The sequence below is a fragment of the Amphiura filiformis genome, chromosome 16, assembly GCF_039555335.1.
Source record: "Amphiura filiformis chromosome 16, Afil_fr2py, whole genome shotgun sequence".
Lineage (NCBI taxonomy): Eukaryota > Metazoa > Echinodermata > Ophiuroidea > Amphilepidida > Amphiuridae > Amphiura > Amphiura filiformis.
The window spans coordinates 46,455,120-46,467,254 of NC_092643.1; positions in this window are offsets into that span (position 1 = coordinate 46,455,120).

Here is a 12,135-nt window from a genome sequence, read left to right on the forward strand (position 1 = left end):
ATGCAAATCAAGAACCTCATCTCCAAAATTCTGACCTAATAGGTAATTTATGTACTTTGTTTGTCTGATTGAATTTGTGGGCAGGAATCCATGTAGGCCTACCCAAGAAAAAAAAAATCCTTAAAACAAAACAAACAAAAAAATTTAAAGTTATAGACCCTAAATTAGATGAAGTAGGGCTGATGAAAAGGGGTTTTATTTTACAGTTTCTACACACTTGTCTGTTTTAAAAACATGAATAAAGTGGTATAAAGTAGAGAAATATCACAACTATTTGGGCTATTTATTAAGCTAATTAGCTTAATAAATATCAGAAATAGTTGTGAATTAAGTGTGTAGAAACTGTAAAAAAACCCTTTTCATCCGGATGTCAAAAATGTTAAAAGAAAAAAATATTCTGGAATTTGCAAAATTAGGGTCAGTATTCATTTGTACAGTAAAACAAAACAAACAAAAATCAAGATTAAGATTGTCCGGGAGAGGACAAGCAAACAACTTTTTTTTTGGCCTAAGCCGGATAATAGCAAATACCAAGATATTTTTTCATGAACCAATCTGTGTAAATGAAGTGAGTGTGTAATGTTGCTATATGAGGTGCAAGAGGATGCTAATGTCTAAGAAATCTGTAAAACTATTTTACACTCTGATTAGAAATTTGTATCACAAGAGGAAGTCTACAGATTTAAACTTCTCTTTTTTTCAAAATTGGAGCAGATGAGATTTGGACCTGAGACCAGAGCTAGGAAATTCTAAAGCAAAATACTTTAAACTCCTGTCATGCAAGAGTGTACACTGATCAGAAACAAAATGAAAATCCAATCTATAGATATTTTTGAACAATTCAGAATCAAATATCCTGTATCAATCGAACCCAGCCTGTGGTTCTACCATGGTTTGCACCAGGGACCTTTTCTACCAGAGGCAAGTAATGTGAACCACCGTGTCACGCTCTTGAACAAATCAGTTAATATATCAATTTACCAGTCAGCATATGCGACTCCAAATGTTATCTCTACATCTCTCCACCTGAAACTGTGACTTTAGACCTACTTCCGTAAAAGATTGCATACTTATTACGACCAAAATTAAACCTTTTTTCAGACAACTCTATAATTGTCCTTAAATACCCTGCTACAATTAGCCATACACCCTATTCCCCAGGTTGTTAATGTGGAGGTATGACCCTGAGGATATCCCAACACAGCATCCAAGGATTAAATGAATATGCTTGTTTTAAGTGGTATCAATTGAATCAGGGAGGTTATTACTTGAATTTGTAAGCAATCCGATCACTCCCAATCCCTGTGCAATTCCACACGCAAGCATATCCAACATGCTCATCTATGTGGGCTTGGTTCCTTGACCCCAATATACCTTGTCCTACATGGGATGACCTTGGGATATCTTGGGTACACAATCTCATACCCCACATCTTGATGTCAAATGTGTATTCATGGTTGATAAGTGGAGGTATATTAACTGTGCCTTTTAGAGTGAGACTAGTTTGACTTACAGTGATGCAATATTATATATACAAAGCATTCAGTCAGTATTGCCTTCGGGTCATTTCGTATTTGTTTTGTTATACCCCTCAGTCTCATGGTTTCTAAACTCGCAAACGATCTACATTACGGTTTAGGGCATCGCATGTATATATATATATATTTGAGTTGAATTCAATGATGAAAAGAAGCGAGATAAAAATTAAATTAACCATGCCATCGGGTTGGCTTTATAATCCAGTTCAGACTAGAAAAAAAGTATGTTATTTCTGACATATCATCCGTATATGTTATATGGTGAAGTAATTAAGTTTACCGACGTTTGAAGCCCACCTAACGCATTTACATGCTTTCATGCATGCGTGCATGCAACTATATTTTTTCCATCTCTTTCCATTCATTATGTCTATCTTACTTTAAGTCAGTGAGGCAAAATTAAAACTGTCCCCAAAGAAGTTGATGAATATTTAGGGGCCGTGATTTGGAACACGCCTTTCATTCAGATTATGGTCCATTTATGGGGATGAGTGCTTGCTTGGGTATACCACTCATAATCAAAGATCTGTCTTCAAGTCAAGAATGACGATGGCTAGCACTGAACAGAAGGGGGCTACCAAACTCGCTATAGCAGAACATGGCTTTAACAAATATATGGGCAAGGATAGGTATGTAATAGGGTAGTACAGAATTAGATTAGTGCTAAACTTCTCTGCAATGTATTTTTTTTATTCTTTTAATTGATTGGTGTTTTAGTGTTCTAGGAACAGGTGTTTTAGTTATTTTACTTTTTAGTTTTAGAAATCTTTATTTGTGTCCATTTTAATGCTTTTGTTAATAATAGTTATTTTATTTTAAAGGTGTGTGACCCAATTAGGCTATTCCAGATGAAATCCACACTACCTCTGTGAAAGATTTTGGAAATATCTTCCACTGGGGAGTATGTTTTTCAAATGTAATTGGTCAGAGCTTAAATCATTTTGAAACCCATACTCCATCTCTATTATGCTTTACCTATATCTTCCCAGTTTCACAACTGGAATTAGGTTTCCAAATGGAAGTTACCCAATTGTCTATTCTATTCTAAACTCATACTCCCTCTGTGGAAAACTTGAGCTACATCTTCCACAGGGGTAGTGTTGATTTTAAATGGAATAGCCCATTGACGGCTTCATTCCACCACTTGACACCATCAAAATGTAGATTTTGGTGTCATATGAAAGCTCACGTTTTATTCTTAACTTCAGTGACATTTTAGGCCTAAAATATGTTTTATTTAGGCGGTATATACAAAACCTTGGTGCTTACCATCCTGGAAGGTGTATACTGTTCAGTAGACCACTGTGATTCAAATGTTTTGTTTCTAGAATCCAAACTGCCAGAGTAATTTTTAAATTGAGTTAAAACTAAAATATTGGAATGAGAATGTTTGGGTGGTGAGCCTCATGAGGTATGAAATATACATTGTGTTTCAATTAGTTATTCCATTTAAAATACACACTACCCGTGTGGAAGATTTAACTAAAGCCTTCCACAGAGGGAGTATGGGTTTCAAATAGAATAAACTTCCATTTGAAATACTCACTCCCATTGTGGAAGATATAGGTGAAGCTACAATACAGGTGGGGATATGCATTTCAAAATGATTAGCCCAACCAATTACATTTGAAAAACATACTCCCTCTGTAGAAGATATTTTGTATATCTTCCATAGGGGTAGTATGGATTTCAACTGGAATAGCCCATTGGGACCACCCACCTTAAAGTCACACGTTTAGTAGCATGTAAAGAGATGCTGCTATGTTACCATGCTACCTTGAAATCCAATGGTAGCAAGCACCTTAATTTAACATGTTTAACCCTCTCTACATGGGGTGTCAACGGCAGATGACAATTTCCAAATTTTCTAAAGAAATTCAAAAATTTAAGAATTGTACATTGTCATGACCACATTTGGAATAATCATGAAAAATGCATTAAAATGAGTACAAACAAGTCCACTATTGGTTCAGTGGTTCTTGAGATAGCTCTCGATATTTTGCAAAAATATTGCCAAACTTGGATCTGTTAATGTTGAATCCTATGGCTAGCATGCAGAGCTTTAATTAAGATAATTATGTGATCAACTCTCACCTGCAATATGTCAGGAGACCTTCTTCTGAGTAAACGATACATTCCATGAATATTTGTCACATTGCTAAAATTGAGTTTCTAGTATTCTTGAATGTGGTACCCATATTAAAGTACAAAATGTCTGGTGACTTTATTAATCCCCATTGTGGAAAAATTAATTTTCTTTAGTTGTCAGAAGTGCAATGACACTGTGTAACATATTAAGGACCCTTAACATTCACAAATTATGGCATATGTCTTCAAAATATACATGTAAAAGAACAAAATGGTTGTGTAATTTTAAATTTAAAATGCTTATTTTCTAATCTTTATATATTTTGATGATGTAACTATTCTACTGATACTGGTATTGATGAAGTAGGTACTTACTGCTTATGTTGTATTGATGAAGAAGCTATATATACCACTGATATAAGTGTCAGTGAAATGGCTATATTGTGTATTAATAAATGAAGTAGTTTCAACTGTTGAAATTAGTATGATGATGTAGCTATAGATCTAGTACTAATAATTTGTTTACATGAAGCTATCTACTGCTGATATTAGTATTGATGAAGTAGTTATCTACTGCTGATATTGGTATTGATGAAGTAGCTAGTTATCTACTGCTGATATTGGTATTGATGAAGTAGCTAGCTATCTACTGCTGATATTGGTATTGATGAAGTAGCTATCTACTGCTGATATTAGTATTGATGAAGTAGTTATCTACTGCTGATATTGGTATTGATGAAGTAGCTAGCTATCATCTACTGCTGATATTGGTATTGATGAAGAAGCTATCTACTGCTGATATTATTGATATTGATGAAGTAGCTTTCTACTGCTGATATTGGTATTGATGAAGTAGCTAGCTATATCTACTGCTGATATTGGTATTGATGAAGTAGCTAGTTATCTACTGCTGATATTGGTATTGATGAAGTAGCTATCTACTGCTGATTAAGGGATAGTGCCACAAAATAAATGGATTGCAATTTCTGTTCTCTAGTATGCCAAAGGTTCCTTATTCAGTCACTCATGTTATGCATTTGGCTCACTTTTCTTTAATTATTGTATATATATATTTTTTTAATCATGACCATACATTTCCAAATCAAACACAAAATGGCCCAAGGTACATGGCACCAGTAGCCAGTGTTTCTGACATCTTCAACAATAGACCATTTCAAATCAAGATTGGAAAAGTTTGGAAAACCAGATGCAGTGAGTGGTATTTATTCAGTAAGCTAGGGGGTCAAAATGGTGGACAAGAAATGTCACGAATTTGGTACCCTTTTGAGCAAAAATTCAGCTTATTAGCTTAATGCCAACTTGGACTCATCAGGTAAAGTATTTTCCTAGCATATTGAACTAACACCTCCACTATTTGGCACTAAACAATATGACAGTAATGGAAAGAAAAGTGCAATGGACAAATGGACACTTGGCAACATAAACATCAATCTCATGAAATTATGGTAGCCAAAGAAGAGAAGGATCTGGGTGTCTACATCACAGATGACTGCAAACCATCAACGCAGTGTACAAAGGCAGCCAACAAGGCCATGACCACTCTGAGAATCATCAAGAGGACATTCAAGTACATCGATAAAGAGAGTTTCTCCATCCTGTATAAAGCCTATGTCCGTCCACATGTGGAGTATTGTGTCCAGGCATGGAGTCCATACCAAGTTAATGACATCAAAGAAATTGAGAAGATACAAAGAAGAGCTAATAAGCTTGTTCCAAGTTTAAGAGAGAAACCCTACCAGGAAAGGCTTCAGGAACTACATCTCTACCCGCTAGAAGATTAAGAGGCGACCTGATAGAGGTTTTCAAGATCTTGAATGGGCTCGAAGATATCAAACCAGAGGAGCTCTTCACCATGTCACACAATACAGGCACCAGGGGACACAGCTACAAACTCTTCAAGAAGCAGCTCCACAAAGGCCTAAACTTGAGGAAGTTTTTCTTCTCCCAGAGAGTGATTGACACATGGAATAATCTTCCTGCAGATGTAGTGAATGTCAAGACAACAAACCAATTTAAGGGCAAAATTGACAAGTTTTGGAACAAGAATGGATATGGGGGAACTAAAAGGCTTGAACCTATAATTTTAACCCATCAAATCTAAGTGTAAGTGTAAGTATACACAAGATATACACTTAATCATGTCTTTCATGTAGATTTGGGTTCAGGCTAAATAGTTGTGTTTGTGTTAGCGTTGATGACCCAGAATTATGTGTTGGGTCGTACATAAACAAATGGCAGCTGTCTTCGGAAAACAATTTGTAAAAGGTCTACTAAGAAGAGCATGATATATCTTAAGCGGGGTGACTCTATAGGTTTATGGTGAGGATTTCCTTTAAACTTACGAACAATGTCAAATATCATCTCTTTATGCATCCATGTAGAAAAAACATTTTCAGGTAAATGTGATTAATTAGCACAATTAGCAAGCTAACACATTTGTATGAGCGAATTGCATTATGGTCCCAATCATTGTAAACAACGAAAAAAGTGAAGTTATGTTGTATTAAATTTTATGTTACCATTTCTTTTGAACAAAAAATAGTGATTCTATGTCAATATATAGTTCACTTACATGGAAAGTGTGCATGTATCAGGAATAATGCCAACATTTATTCATAAAGCAGTATCAGTAAGCTGTTACTCTAGTAGTAAGCTTACAGAATTTTTGTGCATGGCCATTTTCATCATTTAAAGTGAAATTTGCCTGACCTACCCACAATGCAATGGGTGTGTGAAAATATTGATAGCTGGTTACCACAAATCGATGGGTTTTTCACAATTTCTTATGAAATACATTAAATGGAACGTCAAATTAACAGGATGGTAGTGAGAAAAAACACCTAAATCTCATCAGCAATGACATAAGTTGAGGGGATGAGGCTGTCAACCGGGTTAACCCCTGAGCACTACCTGCCGATCTAACATTGCCTCTGATTGGTCAATTACATGATATCTTCATTTTAATCACCAATCAGAATAGAGCTTTACAAATAATTCACCCTAATTTTTTTGCATGGTGAAATTATTCTAACAATGTTGCTGATTAGTCCGATTGATAATGAAAACTTCTTTTTGGCCAATCGGCAGGTAGTTCTCATGGGGTTAAGAACCTTGAAAGCAATATTGTAACATTTCCATAAAAATGTGTGTTTTCCCCCAATATATTTTGCACGCAGATATATTAAAAGGTGATAGGGCATACTACAGGAAAGGTCACTCTGCCGCTTGAGGACCAGTCTTAATGAAATTACAGGAAACAATAAATTTATATTTCTTAAAGCTAAGTTGAGTTTTCTTAATCATTGTTTATGGCCTATAGGTAGTACAGAAGGTTTTTATTGTATCGGAATCTTAATATCAGTGTGGCACAGTTAGATTTTATTGTGCCTATAAATGGGTAAATAGGTTAACAAATCTACTTTCTCTGTTAGTGGATAAATTCTATAATATCATGATCAGATGATTAAGTATAGAATACCTACCCTAGTGGCATAGCCAAGACTTTTTCAGAGGGGGTGTGGGGGTAAGGCAACTTTGATCAAAATTGTAAAAATGGGCTAAAAAGTACAAAAAATGCATTAAACTTAAATATCAGGGCAGCCAGAATCCCACATGGGGAAAGAGGGGAGCAAGACTTCTCACATGGGGAACCTGCCACTTCCTCCAGCTATCCACCAACCTAACACTTACCTTTACCCTAACCCTAACCTTAATCCCTAACCCTAACTCTAACTCTAAGTCTCAGAAATGCTAGTCTGTGTTACAGACTGGGAAACTGATTACTACCTGTGAGCTACCAACATGCGTAGGAGTATAGCATGTTAAATATTTGCCCTCACTGCTTAGGCTTTGCCGTTGTTTTGTGCTGCACTTTCGGCATGGACCCCCTTCCCTAGCGTCTTTGACAAAGACTACATAAATACATAACCACAATTTTAATGCTATATTTTCAGCACCATAATTTTGGATAAAAATGTATGTATACTTAAATATATTTTTAATTAAAAACAGTTACGTATTTTCATACAAAATGTATTTCAAATAATGCAACCATGCTAAAAAAAAGTCTAGTGGTTCTTATCAATCTCTTGATAGATACCCAGCAAACACAAAAATATTTTTAAATGTTATAAATGTGTTATAATCATGTCTTGGTTTTGGTCAACATTTAAATATTGGGTTATATAAGGGACATGAAAACATTTTTCAAATGTTTTATTTATGAAAACACTGCCACAGTATTTTAAAAATATTGTCATTATATGTTGTTGCAAAAAACATTTTTGCAAATGATTTTGTCAAAACTTAAATCAGATTATGGTGGAATGCTTTGCAGTAAGTTTTTAAAAATGTTTTTGAATGTTCTTAATACCCTTTATATACCCTTTATAACCCAACATTTAAGCATTGTCTGTAAAACATTTTGTTTTTGCTGGGTAATGTCATTCTTAAAAACATATATAAATTTGATAAAATTGACTTGGCTGCTGTCATGTGTGTAGACCAAAACCTATATTGCTACATATGTAAACGAATGCAGCATGTATATCTAAAGTGCCCCATAGTTGACAAGTTTTCTAGCAAAATTCAATAATTTTGATAATGCACCATATGCTTACCCTTAAGCTGACAATATTATCCCTTTTTGTGTCCTATGTAAAACGCAGCATCACCACAAATATGCCTGAAGGTTATGAAGGCGGTGTATTAGTGCAATAATTGGCATGTCATTATAAGGCAATGACATTATAGGTTAAATAAATGGAAAGAAAAGACTTTGACAAATTTAATTTAAATTTGTTGGATCTGTGATGTAGAAATAGTAATATGTATGAAATTTAATGCAAATTAAAGTTCAACGCTTTAGGAAAACACCTTTTGTAAGTAAATATTTTTGCACCATTTAAGACTAAATTGCTCTCATGCTATTTAGTAGAACTCCTTCATCTTAAGTTTAGATATTGCAAAAATGCTTTTATTTTTGTGTTCAATATTTTTTACTTTTATTTATTTATTTATTTATTTGTTTGATTGTTACTTCCCAGCAAACGCAAAAATGTTCACATAATGTTTATTCAAAATGTTTTAATGTCTGGTTATATAAAGGTCATGAAAACATTTTTAATATGTTATTGTAAAATATTTTGGGCAAACATTCTTGCAAAATATTTTTCAACATATAAATAACATTCTGTTCAGAATGTTTTGCATCATTTTTGAATGTTATTAAAGCGTTTATATACCCTTTATATTACCCGACATTTAAACGTTTGCTACCCAACGTTTTGTGTTTGCTGAGTTATCATCAAAATAGAGAAATCCTTACCAAGCTAAATATCCTACCTTGACCCATCTAGGGAATCAAACATGCAATATACATTTTGTGTAGCATACTGTGGTGTAGTCACGACTTTTTCAAAGGGGGTCAGGGGCATGGGGGGAAATTTTGAAAAATATGATCAAAAATGGATCAAAAAGAAAAAAGTACAAAAACACCTAAAAATCATAAATTATTGCAGCCAGCTTCCTCCTTGGCTACACCACTGGTAGCATATGGGCTGTCTCACATTAGGTAAAAACAGTGGCATGGGGGCACTAACTAGTTTTCAGTAGGAAATATGTTCAGTTGGGGTGATGTTAAAGACTACCAATTATGACAAGCCAAGTGAGCCGTAAAGTTGTTAGGAATCAAGACCCATGGCCCCCCTATTTTTGCTGATGTATAATGTCGGTATTGCTAAAGTAGCTATCTACTGCTGATATTGATGTTGATAAAGTAGCTGATCTACTGCATTTATACATATCTACTGTATTTATATATAAAGTAGTTAGTAACTGCTAACAAAGTAAGTAGTGCTAGTGCTTTATATATTGACATTATTGAAGTAGCTATCTACTGCCGATATTAGTATTTGAGGTTATCATTGACAAAGTTGCTATATACATGTACCGTTAATGATATTGATGAAGTATGATATTGATATTGATATTGATGAAGTAGTTATTTGCTGCTGATGTTGGTATTGATAAAGTAGCTATCTACTGCTGATATTGGTATTGATGAAGTAGCTATCTACTGCTGATATTGGTATTGATGATGATGAAGTAACCATTTACTGCTGATAAGGTGTTGATGAAGTAGGTATCTACTGCTGATATTGGTATTGATGAAGTAGCTATGTGCTACTGATATTAGTGTTGATGATGTAGGTATCTACTGCTGATATAAGTGTTGATGAAGTAGGTATCTACTGCTGATGTTGGTATTGACGATGATGAAGCAACCATTGACGGCCGATATTGGTGTTGATGAAGTAGCTATCTACTGCTGATATTGGTATTGATGAAGTAGGTATCTACTGCTGTTAGTCCTATTAGCTATTTACTGCTGATATTGGTATTATGGAAAGTAGTTGTCTACTGCAGATACTGTTATCGATGAGTTGATCTTCTGCTAATGTAGGTTGTGTATTAGCTATCTGCCTATCATGTGTGACACAATATTAAATATATTTCCTATATTTTATTCTGTAAGTATATACACTGAAAATTGTCAACATTGGTGGGAAATTTGAATTGCAGTAAAGGCATATGTAATTAAAAAATAAACAGAAGAAAATACCAGTGCAGTTTAAAGGCCTTATTTTTAGTATGAGGTAATGTGAGTATAATCCACTTGATAATTGTGAACGAAGAAATGTGTCCATCATCATCAATTTCATCAAAACAAAATGGTATTAAAATCTTGAGAGACAAGCACACAAGGTAGAAACAAGAATCAAAATTATCTCTAAAATGAAACAAAAACAAATATGATGATTGGTATGTTATGAGAGATCATAGTCAGGACAATAGAAATTGTTGCAATCAAAATAGAAATATGCACATGCATTGATGGTATGTATGATTAAAACAAAGTATGTAAAATGTATGAACAACAAAAATTTCATCAAAACAGCACTAAGAATATGTCTAAATACAATATTTTGTGAGTGTAAGGGTTTGCTATACTAAATTTCATGCTAAAATTAAAGAAACCTTTTCAACTTTCTTAATCAATCCAGAGCCTTCTATGGGGTGTTATTCTGATTACATAAACATAACCTTTAGAAAACAAAGGGTTCAATAAGATGACTCTGTCATGAGGGACGTCATAATTATATTGCATACCCTCTATAGTAACTCCAGTGTCTTTTAGTGACAGAATAAGTTTATGGTACAAATGCACATGGAAAATGTTGCCATATTGAAGCTAAATTGGTGAAATATGGTGCAAAAGTGAAACAAATTTATGTGAAGAGTGCAAAAATTGCCACTTTTTATGCTGAAATATCCAAATATGAGGTTAATTTAGTCAGAAACCCATATACAGACATCAACATGGGGGATGATTGTATGGACCATCCCCCTTTATAAAAAAATATGGGGGGGGGGGCACCTAGTTTTCATTATCATTGAGGTATAGGACTTTTTATTTTTTCGGAGAAGAGCAGGTAGGGCAACTACTTGATTATATTTCTACATGTTCAAACTACATACTCTGAAAATTCGCACAAGTCCGTTTTTTAAAAATCACATTTTTGTTCCTAAAATGGGGGTTATAGCGCCCTCAACGGACACTCTCTCCATAGGGCTATATGTAAAGACCAGTTATAGACAAATGGCCCTAAAATAAAACGGACTCGTGCGAATTTCCTCAAATTTTGCATATGTTGTAGATTTAACATCTCGAATGTAATGCAAGTGATGTTGTTGCTGCTCTTCTAAATTCATTTTTAAAATGTCCGCTCCAGACCAAGGTGGAGGATCTACGTCATGATCATCACAGCCAGTTAAGAGGAATTTGGAGGAATTTGAAGGTGTCAGTAACAGTTAGGTGGTATTATGAGGGAGGGGGTCAAGACATTAGCCATTGACATAAAAATGTCTGCATGTGTATCTGAACAACAATAACATAAAAATAGAATAAGGTTTCAACGGCTGGTACATTTCAATGGTGTTTTTTTTTCAATAACGTCTAAATTCTTAGAAAGACCCCATCATCTCAAAATTATTGCAGCATTAATGTAGATTGGAAACTATGCATAGAGTTTTTTTTCACTTAGTGAGATGGTAGATATCATACATGTAGCAGTATATTGATGATATACATGTACCTACCAAATAACTAGAGTGCTAGTTGCATGGTATATTTATGTGGAACATATGCTAATTTGCATGTTCACAATAAATAGAAATTTTGTCATAGAAAATGTTGTAATTTCTAAAGTATATTGTGTGTATGAAGACATATTCAGCTAGAAAAGCTAAAAGTTGCATGAACTTTTCATATTATATATCACAATTAGTATGTAACATGTAACAAAAATGCAATCAGAATAATTCATGGAAAGTGTAAATTTTACAACAAAATGAGAGAGAAAGATGAAGAGTATCCTGTGTCCAAGACATCTTTATTTTATTTAGCCCATCTTGAAGATCATTAAGG